The 13,905-nt window shown below is 46.0% G+C and overlaps 1 pseudogene; it reads right to left on the bottom strand.

Moving 5' to 3' along the window:
• Positions 1-2,150: 2,150 nt before the first annotated feature.
• On the bottom strand, positions 2,151-3,379 carry LOC146192300 (uncharacterized; annotated as a pseudogene).
• Positions 3,380-13,905: the final 10,526 nt, after the last annotated feature.

The raw sequence follows: 13,905 nt of genomic DNA on the forward strand, positions 1-13,905 counted from the left end.
ATATATATATATATATATATATATATATATATATATATATATATATACCATCCCACAGCCAAACACGCTAGTCAACAAGTGAGCCATTTCAATTCACAGTGCTAATACTTTTGAATATTTTAAGCATAATATATCCGACAATATAATTACATAGCGGATTTAACTCGAGATGCACTTCCTACACAATGTTTTTGCTCACGTGAGAAACGTATTTCATTGTCGATAGTTACTCACTGCTGTTTGTCATCTGCTCTGCAGTGTAGACGAGGTAAACAGATTCTTACCTTTATTTAAGTTTTGCTTCATGGAAATCCACAGCAGTCTGCTGAATATTCTAAGCTGAATGCAGGCAGTACATTGCAACACTTCTGCACGATTGCGTACACATGCAGGATAAAGTGTGTAGCGCATAGCATAGCAGAACTTTGTTACTTTCATATCAGCTATCAGGAGGGCGGACTTGCCCTTCCGTCCTTATCTGACGGCCGAGATCCCTATGGACCTGGCAGCTTCGAAGGCTTGTCTGATAACGTTTTTTTGCTCGGTTCTGGCTGCGTAGCAAAACTTTCCATGACTCCTTACTTTCCCCTGGAGTGTTGGCGCACGCCTTTATCATATGGGCTGAAGTCGCCCATTCTCAGGGGTGGAAGCAGGCTCTAGATTTTTGGAGCAGCAAAAGTAACATTTTGGTGCAGGTTTTGAGCAATTTATGGCCTGTTTCGGAGACCAGCCGCCACATTTATTGTTGAGAGCAATAAATGTGGCGGCTGATTTTGTTTCCACAAGCACAATGATAATTGATTCTGTATCCCATCGGCCAAAGAAGGAAGGGAATTGTTCTTAAGATTTTTGCTCGAGTTCATGACAGGAAAACTGTACAAATTGAAGGTACTAAAAACTGCAGTTGTAATAAATTAGCTGGTAATAATTGCAGTTGAGGATAAAAAGAAAGCATGACAACATGCTTGGGCCCGGGTTTATCTGCACGTAGTGTACAAAGCAGTTGCACTTTGTTGCAGAAACCTCACATACTGCAAAAACTACACCATGAAAGTGCTGATTAAACATTTGCAGAGAGCAATTTAGGTAAACTGATTTGAGTTGGTTTACTACTTGGATAAGAATAAACATAAGTGCTAAAAAATAACAAGGTGGTGACTAGTGACTAGAAGCAAGATGGACTACTAGGTAGTTACTGGCATAAAAAATATGAAGACCTTACCACTAAGCATTAAAAACATGAATACAGTATTTGTGGGGGCAATTAATGTAAACTGATTTGAACTGGCTTACTATCGGATTTGCAAGAGTAAACATAAGTGTAAAAAGAACCACAGGTGGTAACAGTAGTAACAAGAAGCAAGGTGAACTAGAACCCATTACTGCCATGTAAAATACAAAAACCTTGTCACTAAATAATAAAAACGAAATAAGCCACGCAAGTTTACAAACAAAGGTGAAAAACATGAAATAAGCCGCGTAATGGAGTTTGCACACAACGGTCGCCATAAGGAAGAGGTAGCCTTCATAGACTCAAGAGCAGAGTCAACAGTCTTTTTTCTATCACAGAGGGCAGTTTTGAGTTCACATCACCTAGCGGATTATTGCCCCACTCTATCTTTTCTATGTCGCTGGTGGCCACAACCTCTTTCTATAAGCTCTTGTGCACTCGAAAGTAGAGATTTTAGGGATGACAGTCGCTGCTGCAAGCTGAACTTCTCATCCATCAACTTTTTCCTTTGAAACTTGAGTTTGCTCCTCCTCCTCAAGCTTTCGCTGTTAGGATGTCTTTTCAGCTTTGATTCGCTCCCGGTATGGCCTGTAGAATTTTTCAATGCTCCTCAGAATGTCCCTGGACAAATACATCTTTGTGGCATCTCCACTGTACCGCTTCATGAAGGCGTTTAACGAAAGCTGGAAATGCTTGTTAAGGACAAAGTACTCCAATGGCGGGGTGCTTGTTTATTCTTGCTGAAGCCTCATTCACAGTCTACATTCCCATGAGGTAGCGAAAGCACTGCTTTCACATGCTTAGTAATCCTTGGGTATTTAGCCTGACTAGCGGGCATCAGTAGTGCAAACACGTTTGCCCAATGAGTGACCACATTAGGCGACAATTGCCAATCACTGGTTTTGCATTTGATGGAGTTTCACTCGTCAATGAGCGATGACACATCACTAGGTGGAATGGCCTGAGGCAGTGCATTAGCCACATAATGCAGTGATTGTGTGAAAGAATTTCCTCCTGTGTCTGGGTTTAAAAATCTTAAATGAAACAACAGATTGTTGTCCAGCGGCAGCCTCGAGATCAGGTACTTTGCACAAGCTATGTAAAATGCTCTTGCCTTGATGTAAAACGCTTTCTTCTCGGTAGGATTCCACAGTTCCATTAACTGTTGCGTGTCCAGGCCAATCTGGGGTTTTGCCTTCTAATTTGCAGAGCACGCTATGTCAAGTTCTTTCAGTTGCGAGCCAGTAGCACTTAGAAATGACTCTGGCATAGGAACCTCCCAAGGAGGGCCTGCTTCACACTAACCAACATCTCATCATAGAAAACATGGACTAGAAGGTCTTTGCTTTGGAATAGTTTTGAAACTTGTCAAATATCTGAGCAGCGTTTTGAAGGAAAAACAACTTAGCCCGCAGTGTTTTGTCAGAGAATGCAGAAGACAGACGGCTGTGCTTCACAGGTGATGAACGTCTTGGCTTTCCAGCTTTGAAGAATGCCACGAGAGCATCATATGACTTTAGCACTCGCTCAACGCTAGGAAGCAGTGTCATCCATCTGCTGTTCATGTGCCGCAAAAATTCTAGTTGGGGTAGTCCCAGGTCATTCAGCAGCTCCTTTCCGCATGCCTTGTGGCAAACTTGAAATAGTAGTGGACGTCAGTTACAAGAGATTCCACTTTGTGCAGAATATATCCAGCCCAGCAGCAAAAGCTTATGAAGTTTGTGCAGAGCAAATTCACTGATGTCGCCATCTTGGGGCTCACTTCTGTCTTTAGCCTTCGCTTAAGGCTTTTCATTACGTTAGGCCCATCGGTGTAAAAACATGTCCTGCTTAAAAGCTTCACAGGCCATCCTCAGTGCAGGAAAACAGGTCGTCAGTGGTCTCATGGCCGAAATGAAAGGATTGGAGATGCTCGACTTCAACGCTTTCAGTGTTTGCACAGTAGTACCTGACAATCACATCCAGTTGCTGCACCTTGGCCTCAGGAATTGGGCTCTCGTCAATCATAAGGCTATAAAACATATCAGGCACGTGAAGCTCTTGAACTACTTTTGCCTTGAAATATGGCCCCAGGTCATCAGAAATGATGTATGAAAGTTTTTCGCATCCACACTGAAAACTTTTTGCTGTTTCTGAATCCGGAAACATGTGAGAGTATGTCACTTGCTACGTCTCCATATGTATAGTGGAGGTTGTTCGAAACTACAGAAAGGGCAAAAAGAGCTTTTGCTCTTGTGACCATCTTTTGAAATGACGCTGCACTTGCATTGGCTAAATCCAGTGTGCTTTGAATCATTGCACTCTTGGTAAGGACACCTTGTGCATTGCGTTTTTTTTTTTTTTTCGCTTGCGCTATGCTTCTGAGAGCTCGCATTGCAGTGTATAGCTGCAGTGCCATGTTGGCCACATTGTACAGGGGTGCAGTACAAAAAGCATCGCTGTCCTTGGAAGTTGGCCGACACCAGAGCGATATTGTGTCTCCATTGGCGTCTTTTTTTTTTGTAAACACATCAGCATTCAGCTTGGTGCACCGCTCTGAAGAAAGGAACAAGACAAAATGTAAAAAAAAAAACATCATTAAGCAAGACCAGCAGCAAGTGTCAGTTTAATCATCCAAAACAATTTAAGTTCATACGAAGTGATCAACGCACAACATGCATGCTTGGCAACATATGGATTCTTGAAATTCCAAAACTTCATGGGGCCAAGTCAAAGGGGGCAGTGGTAGTGGAGAGGGCTAACTTATCTTGCCCGCCCAATACATAGATTGAGCAAAAAACAGCGCAAAACGGAGACAACAGAGAAGAAAGAAGATGGGTCCAGTGCTGACTAGCAACTGAAGATTTTATTGAAAAGAACACAAATATATACTCCATTCCCAACCAAGAGCACGCATGGGCAGAACTAACAGCACTGATACCTGAAAACGGGAAACTTAAGAATGCATACTTAAGACATGCGCCTCAGCATAGCAGTCAGGCAGCGGTTAGTTGCCAATGGCGGATGTTTTCGTGGAGGTCTATCACAGCCGTGGCCGTATTTCTTTTTTTGGAACACGTGGAGCGTCCATGCCACGAGCTGGTTAATCAAGATACCACAGTTCACAATCATGAATGAGAACAGATGGGGTGCTAACACGTGTCGGGGTTTTTGTGAATGTAAAATTCCTCGCTAATTTCCCTGGTTAATTTATCGCGGTGCTTGTAAAGAATCATAGTATCATTAACGAGTAGGCTACATGGATCTGACTTAGAACTAGGAGGGTTATGGCGGCAATCCCTGTAGTACAAGGCCAAATCAGAGGAAGGGGGCCCCTTAGAGCTTGTTATGCGAGGTATGTCCGCAATACTGGCCGTGCTTGAGTTACCATATAGACTCGTACAATGGCTGCACTTTCCGCGGTTCTGATTGGGTCCGGCTTATAGACGGGCTCGTCGTTTTTATTCAGATTTTGTCACTGCAGCATAGCACTCGTTACGGGTCGTTTTTTATGCAGCAACACATATTTTTACAACAAATTAGAGCCGCCGCTGCAAATCTTCTGAATACATAACGCATTGAAATTATGGATGATGGGGCATGTGCTAGCACGATTGGTGCCATTTAACCTCCTAGAGTGAAACAGGTTAGTAGCGGTTGTTAATCCCTGTGTTATTCGTCTGGAAAACATCACATAGTCCTAAGTACGATCTTCTTAGGGCACTATGGCTGCCTAAGGACTGGCGCTCGTGACGGCTTGGCAGGCTGCAAAGCGGCCCTGCACGCATGCTACCCGCGGCTGCCACTGTCGGGGGGCCTTCTGGGTTCGATCGCAGTCAAGGCATTGTGGAAATCAATAATATGTTCATTTTAATGAGAGGTTATTGTCTGACGGTAAACGAATTATGATGTTACACATTTAATGATTAGCACGCGACTAGACGCAAAACATCGGACTAAATGCACGCTAGTCAGGCGGACAGCACATTGCAGCAAGGAACTGTGCCGCTCTCTTCCTATCACGTTGGGGTGCACACAGCGTGCCCGCACCCTAGTCTGGTTTTTGCACAACATAACGTTTTGTCCTTTACGGTGCAAACGCCTAGCACTTAGGCCGAGGCCATGTTTGCAGTGCCAAACCGAGTCGTCATAGAGTTTTGTGCGTAGGATGATGCGTTCGCTGGCGCAGCGGTTTTTACGTGGCAAAAATTGTGTGCTATAAAGCAGACTTTTGGTTCTTTTTTTCGAATTACCCACTGCCAAATTGTAGGCCCAGCCCTTTCACGAGTATATGCGGTGCAGCACGGAACAAAGGGACAAGACAAAGACAACCTGTTTCGCCACAAATTAATAACCGATATGCCCAAGCTCCTGTCCTGTCTAATTGAATTATACTAGCAACACGCTCAAGTTATATCACAACATAAAAGTTAAATGCACTTACTTCTACTCATGGCACCAGCCTTCTATAAAAGCTGAGCAGAGATAACAGCCTTGGGACAAGCACGTGATGCCCCATGAACACATGAACGCAAGCACTGTGTGGTGGCAGGCTCTACGGCATCGGCCCATCGAAAAGTCCAAAGTTCCATCCATCGTCTGCATGCAGTGCGCGCCTGAGGTTTCTAGTGCAGGCGTTGCGTAGCGAAGGCATTCCTCCAGAGCAGAGTGTGCAAAACCGCAACTAAAACCAGCTACTGCCTAACGCTTGCTACGTCACGTGATGACCAATTTCCTGTGATGCTTTCTATTATATTTTTTATGACTACGTTTCACCCATTGCTGTCGTGGGTGTAAATGTGGCTGTGTCTACGCATGTCTCCGCTGCGTCTTTTTTGCACCGAATTCCCAGTGTTGCTCAGCCAATATCACGCTGATAAATTTGGCGTTTTATACATTTTCAATGGGTAACTATCGCGTAAATTGCTGTTTAGGCGCAGCAGGGCAGATTGGCACAGAATGGCGCAATAGGCGCAGCACTTCTAGCCCTGCGTTCTCTACAGATCTTATATTTTCCGCCTTTAAGCCAGACAAGAATCTACTTAGCGTGATGGGGTTCGGAAAGGTGCCCACCTGCAGGTGCCTCCGTGCTGCTTCCTCCTTCTTGCTGAGTTTCCTATGTGGTTGTGGATATTCTTGTCTGCTAAGTCTGCGGAACTGCATGATATCGCAAAGAGAGTATACAGTGGAATCTCGTTGATATGATTCCCACAGGCACCGAAAATAAAAACGTATTATCTAAAACGGACTCCAAAAGGTAGCGAATAATACATACTTGGCACAGAACTTGCCTTTATTAAAGCACTTTAAAATAATCCGTCACGTTGTGCTGCACTTTTTGCTTTTCGAAGTCCTGCAACAAGCTTTTTTGGAACTCGTAGAAACAATTAGCAGTTTCCTCACTGAGCTCCGTAGACGCGACAAAGCCATGAAGCCCGTCCAAAGCTTCGAGTGCATGGTCAGTATTTAATGGCCGTTGATCGCTGCTGCAATCTCCGGCGTCTTGTGGTCATCATCGTCGCTCTCCTCTTCAGCGGTAACATCTGCAATGATGTCTTGGACGGTGCGCAATTCTCATGGCGCCAGTTGGTTGTCTGCCGATACAAACTCTTCCGGAGACACGTCGACATTGAGGTCACCCCAGTCCGGGATGTCAATCTCTGCGCCGTCATCTCCATTTTTCTCAGCATCGCCAGATGCACAAAAAAAAGCCACACTTCTTGAAGCAGTTGGCGATGGTGTTGGGTTTGACGCGATCCCATGACATCGCCAGAAAATGGATGGCATTAAGAAGATCCACCTTCAAGCAAGCTGGCATCTTTCCAGTCAATCTTGGCCAAAAAGCGTCTGACCACTCCTAAAAGGAAATTTCACATTTATAATGATTTCTGCATCTAGGGGCTGCAAGTGGCTGGTGCAGTTGGGCGGCAGGAAAATTACTTTGACATTTTGCAGCCACGAGGTATCGACAGGGTGCACGGCACAATTGTCGAGAAATAGAAGAATTCTACGGCTCTCGGCATGCATCCGGGCATCCAGAAGGGTGAGGAACTCTGTGAAAAGGGCTCCGGTCATCCATGCCTTCCTATTCGCTTTGTAAACGACAGGAAGGCGTGGATTACGCGAGAAGCAGCGTGGCTTCCAGAACTTGCCAATGACGGTAGGCTTGAGCTTCTCGGCTCCATCAGCGTTGCAGCACAACAATACGGTGACTCTTTCTTTGCTTTTTTTTCCCGCTTTGACACGTCTCACCTTTCATGCTGAGACTTTTCCCGGGCTGAAGGTTGATGAACAACCCAGCTTCATCTGCGTTGAACACGTCCCTTGCCTGGTACTGAGCAATCACCGCCGGCAGAGTCGAAAGCCAGTTGGAGACCTGATCTTGGTCGGCAGACTTCCCTTCGCCGGAAACGGTTTTATATGACAGGCCATGTCGTGTTTTAAAATGATGGAGCCACCCGCCCGAAACTTCAAAATCTTCGATGCCCAACAAAAGTGCTATCTCATCTGCTTTCTCGCGAACAACTGTCCCGCCACATTCACGCCCGCCGCCCTTACTTCCCTGAACTACGCCAATAGAACCCCTTCCATCTTGCCATGCTGGCGCCCCTTGTTTCCTTGACGCCGGCGCCGAAGACTTGAATGTTCTTCCGAATTTCTTCTCGCTTGCCGACGATCGTATTCAGCGTGGAGACAGGCAGACAAAGTTTGCGCGCCTGGTCGACACGTTTCTTCTGTGGATTTTCGTCTACTTTTGCGAGGATGTCTAGTTTTTCTTTCAGCGATAACGATTTACGCTTCCTGGACATGGTGAAGCGCACGGGTGAAACGCGGCACCAAAACAGAAGAAATTATTAATGCGAAGTGCAAGCTGAACGCTTGGAACACCAAAATGGCAACGAGAAATGGCAAGCACAAAGCCAACAAAGCCTTCAGCATCGTCAATGCATGCGCCAATCGCTGCTTCTTGGTCATGTGATTTTGCCGTGAGTACTATGTCTTAGGATAGATGGCGCTAAAAACCTTCGGTGCGTTTGGTGTGCGAGCTTGCGAAAATGGCTCCCAGAGGCCGCCACACTGCTGCAGGCGCTGTGCTGAGGCACGGCCGGATTCGAGCTGAGCCGAGCCTCGAGCATACGAAGCGCATGTCGCCACGTCTTCAGTCCGCCGTGCCTGTCGTTTCGCTCGATGTGATAATTTCAGTAGCTCTGCCCATCCGCTGCAAAGGACTGGCTCTGGTGTCATCATCATAATTGGAGAGATGTGATTCTTACACGTGTCTAGCAAAGGTCATGTCCAACACGAAAATCGGCCACGAACGCTAGCAGAGTTAGACTACTGCAGCTACTGTCGGATCCCGCTAGGACACTTTTGCTGCGTCCTGGCGCGAAAATCGAAAGTGCGCGAGATTTACAGAAGACGTTTCTGCGATCGTATTACCCAAACCGACGTGGAAATACAATCTTATTAGTCGTACAAAAATGCATTACCTCTATAGGGCATCAGCCGGGAACGAAAAAAAAAAGTATTATGCTGAAAAACGTATTTAGTCCAATCGTATCGATGAGATTTCCTTGTAGCCGCTTGTTTCTTGAAATGCGTCCCTCCTCAGAGGGAATTGCAGGGACCGGCCGGAAAGTCGGCCCTCGGGCGAGCTCGTGAGCTCTCATTACCTTGAAAGGTTCGGTGCGCAGGTGCCCAAAGCAAAAGGATTGGATTCTCAATTTTACCTTTCGACAGTAGGTGTGCTGCCGCTTGGCATACTCTGCATAAAGTAGAATTGCGAATCTCTTAGTGTTGCTGATGGCCACCTTTGTCTTTTTGTGTAAGCGTGAAAATGATGGCAGTCTCCTCTGCCGTCTTGACCGTACTCACTAAACATGAATCCATCCAAACTGGAGTAAATGACTTGTCCTCTAACGTCCTCCCTAAACGAGGCTTGATTTAGATAGCTAAATGGATAAAATTTCATCCCCTCCAAAAAACAGCACTTTCGCTTAGCAGGGGGAGCAGATTTTCATTCCCCCCAAAAAACAGAGTTCTTTCGGTTGGCAGGGGGAGCAGATTTGATGTAAATTTTTACCTCAGAAAAAACACTACTTTCAGCTGGCAGCGAGAGCAGATTCAGGATATTTTCATGCCACAAAATACAAAGCACTTATGGTTGGCAACTTATCGTCTTTCACGCCAGAAAATATGGAGTATTTACGGTTGGCAACAGGAATAGATTTGGGGTAGTTTTTCACTCCAGAAAATGCGGAGCACTTTCAGTTGGGCACGGGAGTAAATTTTTCCTTGAAAAATCGGTCTCTGCGGTTAAAGGGACCATAATTTTTCCACTAGATCCAGTATTTTCACAGTTCCTAAAGAAAGCGTTTATTTCTTGCAGTTTCTATAGCCACTTTTGGCGTCGACTTGTCATGAAGCCACTGGCCCCACAGCCTTGCATCATGCTAGCTTGGCATTGCAGGCGGCTAGGAGGGAAAGGCAATCGGCCGCAATGTCGTGATAACTCAATACCATTAGCTCAAGGGCCTCGCTGAGGCGTACACTTCCCGGTCATTCTCGAGAAGCATCCAACTATAGTATGGTCAAGCTTTGAAATAGGTGTTCACAGATCATTCGAAGAGCATTCTCAGTGTTTTCACAGTGATATTGAAATGAAATAATTAGTGCCATGTCACATCTCAGCAGACTTTCATAAGCATATTGGGAGTACTTATTCGCCAGCTCAGTCTCCATAAACGCAGTATCTATTCATTGCTTTCTACCAGCGGGACCTGCGATATTGAAAAAACATTCTTGCGGCAAACGCTGCTTTAAAACTTGAAGCAGCTAGCAGGGATTTATAATTTTATTGCACATATATCGAACATCTTTAGCAGATGGACGTTGACAATATTGAACTCAGTTCCGCTATCATGTAGCGCTCAGAAACAACAGCAGAATATAATTACGGTCACATCATGTGGACTTCTTTTCGAAATCAAGTGAACATTCCTTTACCTTTTACCTCGTGTTTAGCTAGACAGAAGGATGCTTGATCAACCAGTAATACTTTTGCCATAATAAATCTTCAGTGTGAAAAAGATTAAAGACATGTTCACATTTAGTTAGAACAAACTGGAATTACTTATACATTTTAATTTTTAATGGCTGATAGATTCACTAAAAAGCAGCAGCACAGCAATATGACACTGACCATCTGAGCAAGACATTTATTATTACTCATATGTTACGTATACACAGTAAAACAGTAAAAACAAACAGTAAATGTAAAATGAAGCCCTACAGGTAAGCAAACCTAACTATGTTCTTGAAGTAGCGAAGATATGCAATTTTGGTTTCATTTTTATTGATTTCCAGGGCATTATTATCTGTGGATAACAATGGGGGTCTTGCCTACCACCACTAAATAATTTATAACTGGATTTTTTTCCCGGCTGTTATGGTTTCAACAGTTGAGCAATGGCTATGATGTCAAGATAGAGTTTAGGTCATGTGAGGGAAGAAAACTTCATTTAAATCACTGCTTCTTCACTTGTAATTCCTCTTCTTGAGGATGCTGGCTTTATAGTTATAGTGAAATAATACTGTCACGTAGTGGTGACAAGGCCGTAGACACCAAAAAAGGACACAGGCTTGATTCTACTGAAATTAACTCTTTGTTGGGCTGACTTGCACCCGCAGAAGAACTAAGCAACTCGGCGGCGGCGACAGCAACAATCGTGCTTGTCGATCGTCAAACAAAGAATGCCCGTCACACTCGTCAATGCTCAATTTAAAGGCTGCTCAGAACAATCTAGATAACATCACAAACTGCTACTAGTACAACCTGGAACATTGTAGAAACATACGCAAGTGATCGGAATCTTCAATACAGATCTCGGCGCACCATTCGCGACAAAGAAAATGATAATGCGTCGTATCGCGACAACGAGCATAAACAAACACGGGATACAAAACTGATACGCGATCCAGAATCGGAGTGATAAGGCCGCATGCCGGCGGCTGTTAAAAAAACAACAAATGCAGTTTTGAAGGTTTCCCGGCAATACTGTTACGGGCTAGTTCCGCTTGGGATTGCAGAGAGTGGACACAGAAGACAGGGCTTTTAAATAACACGTTTTCTGCAGGCGCCAGCCGACACTGCTCGAATGTCGTCTTCTCCAAAACTCATGATCTTCTTCTTCTTCCTTACTTATGCAAATATCAGTGCTTGCACCGCGTAAAGTAACACTACCCCGCCGGCTGAAAAGCACCGTCTTGGTGCATACTAGCGTCCAAACCAGGGTCCGTTTAGTACGGCTTGAGGCGTGCAACATGGACCGCCTTGGTGCTTGTGTAGAGGTATGGCGTGTTGGATGCAAGGGCGCAATTTCCTCTGTCACTGGAGTCACTTGTCGATACAGGGCACAAGTTTTTCCGAGACCAACGCGGCGAGCTGGAGGCCAAAGCAACACGAGAGAGCTGCAAGAATACTGGGTTACGCGATGACAGGAATCATTGGGAGTGCTGGGAGGCTGAGTCGGTTGTGAGCAATAACGCGGGCATCATCACCTCGGGCTATGGTGTCACGAGCATATGAGGTGGCAGTGGCGACAGAAGGGAGCAGGCTGTCAAAAGGAAGCAGAGGTTCACGGCCGTATAGAAGATACAAATGCCACAAATGGCAGCATTGTGTCCCAGTCGCGGTGGTCACCAGAAACGTACAGAGACAACATGTCAGTCAGTGTCCGATTAAGGCGTTTAGTAAGCCCGTTCGTCTGTGGATGGTAGGCAGTCGTGAAAGAGTGACGAACGTTGCACAACCGTGGGATCTCGTCGACTATATGCACAAGAAAGCAATGGCTACGGTCGATGAGCAGTTGGCAGGGAGCTCCATGGACGAGTATAACATCGTTGAGGAGGAAAGCAGCGACATCAGTTGCACAACTGGCTGGTATTGCTCGTGTGACCGTGTAGCGTGTAGTGTAATCAGTGGCCACCGCAATCCATTTGTATCCGATGCGGACGGCAGAAAAGGCCCTAGAAGATCCAGACCCACTCGAGGATGGGTCTATGGGGATTTCGATTGGCTGCAGAAGTCCAGCTGGTAAAACTGATGGTTTTTTCCGGCATTGACAGTGGTCACAAGCAGCCACGTAGTGGCGGACTGCGCGGTATAGGCCTGGCCAAAAGAATTGATGGCGCATACTGTCATATGTGCGAGAAATGCCTAGATGACCCGCTGTGGGAACGTCGTGAAGCTGTTCAAGGACGGCTGTACGTAGGTGCTGAGGGAGTACTAGTAGAAGGTCGGGGCCATCAGGTCGCATACTGTGCTGGTATAAGGTGCCGTCGTGGAGCATAAATGAAGGGAAAGGTAATGGCAATCGGCGCAGAGGCGATTGATAATTTCGCGAGGCTGAGGTTCCTGGCGTTGCTCACGGCGAATGTTGGAAAAGTCAGAAATAGCATGCAAGCATCATTGTAACATTCAGGTTGGCTTGGCGGGTTTACTGGATGACGGGACAGGCAATTGGCATCTCGATGTAACTGGCCAGACATGAACTACTGAAAAATTGTACTCCTGAAGACGCAAGGCCCAACGTCCAAGGCAGTTAGTAGGGTCTTTGAGTGTACAAAGCCAACACAATTCATGGTGGTCAGTGACTACTGTGAATGGCCGCCCATACAAGTAAAGGCGGGACTTTGTAATGGCCCAGACTAGAGCTAAGCACTCACGTTCAGTGATAGAATAATTCTGTTCAGCTGCAGAGAGGAGTTGGCTGGCATAGGCGATGATGCGAGGGAAGCCGAGCGGACGTGCCAGAACGGCACCAATTCCATGACTACTTGCGTCGGTGCATACTTCTGTGGGTGCTGATGGATTGAAGTAAGCCAACACTGGCGGACTGGTGAGCTGGGCAATAAGAGCGGCGAAGGCGGCCAATTGTTCATGGCTCCAGGAAAAGGAGACCTTTCTTTCTCTGAAGTTGCGTGAGTAGACGGGCGATTTCCGCGAAGTTTGGTACAAATCGCCAGAAATATGAGCAAAGTCCGAGGAAGCTGCGCACATTGCTGCTAGATGTCGGTATAGGAAAACCACTTATAGCGTGAATTTTGTCGGGGTCCGGCTGGATGCCATGGGTGTTGGCCAAATGTCTTAGGATCTTGAGTTCCCGGCAAGGAAAGCTACGCTTCTTGGAGTTCAACTGAAGGCCAGCTCGTCGGAAGACGCCAAGAATATCCGAAAGACGATGGAGGTGGCCCTGAAAGGTTGATGAAAATAACGATGACGTCATCGAGGTAGCACAGACATGTGGTCCATTTGAACCCGCGTAGTAAGGAGTCCATCATGCGCTCGAAGGTCGCAGGGGCATTACATAAGCCGAAAGGCATCACCTTGAATTGGTAGAGGCGATCCGGGGTGACAAAAGTCGTCTTTTCACGATCTCTTTCGTCAACAGAGATCTGCCAATATCCAGAATGAAGATCGATGGAGGAGAAGTATTTGGCACCATGCAGGCAGTCGAGGGCGTCATCGATCCTTGGAAGAGGGTACACGTCTTTCTTTGTTATCTTGTTTAGGTGTCAATAATCTACGCAAAACCTCCAGCTGTTGTCTTCCTTTTTAACGAGTACTACCAGAGACGCCCAGGGGCTGCCCGATGGCTCAATAATGTTGCTGGCCAACATTCTCTCCACTTCAA

This window comes from Amblyomma maculatum, chromosome 4 (assembly GCF_055883805.1).
Source record: "Amblyomma maculatum isolate TAMU_Amacu chromosome 4, ASM5588380v1, whole genome shotgun sequence".
NCBI lineage: Eukaryota > Metazoa > Arthropoda > Arachnida > Ixodida > Ixodidae > Amblyomma > Amblyomma maculatum.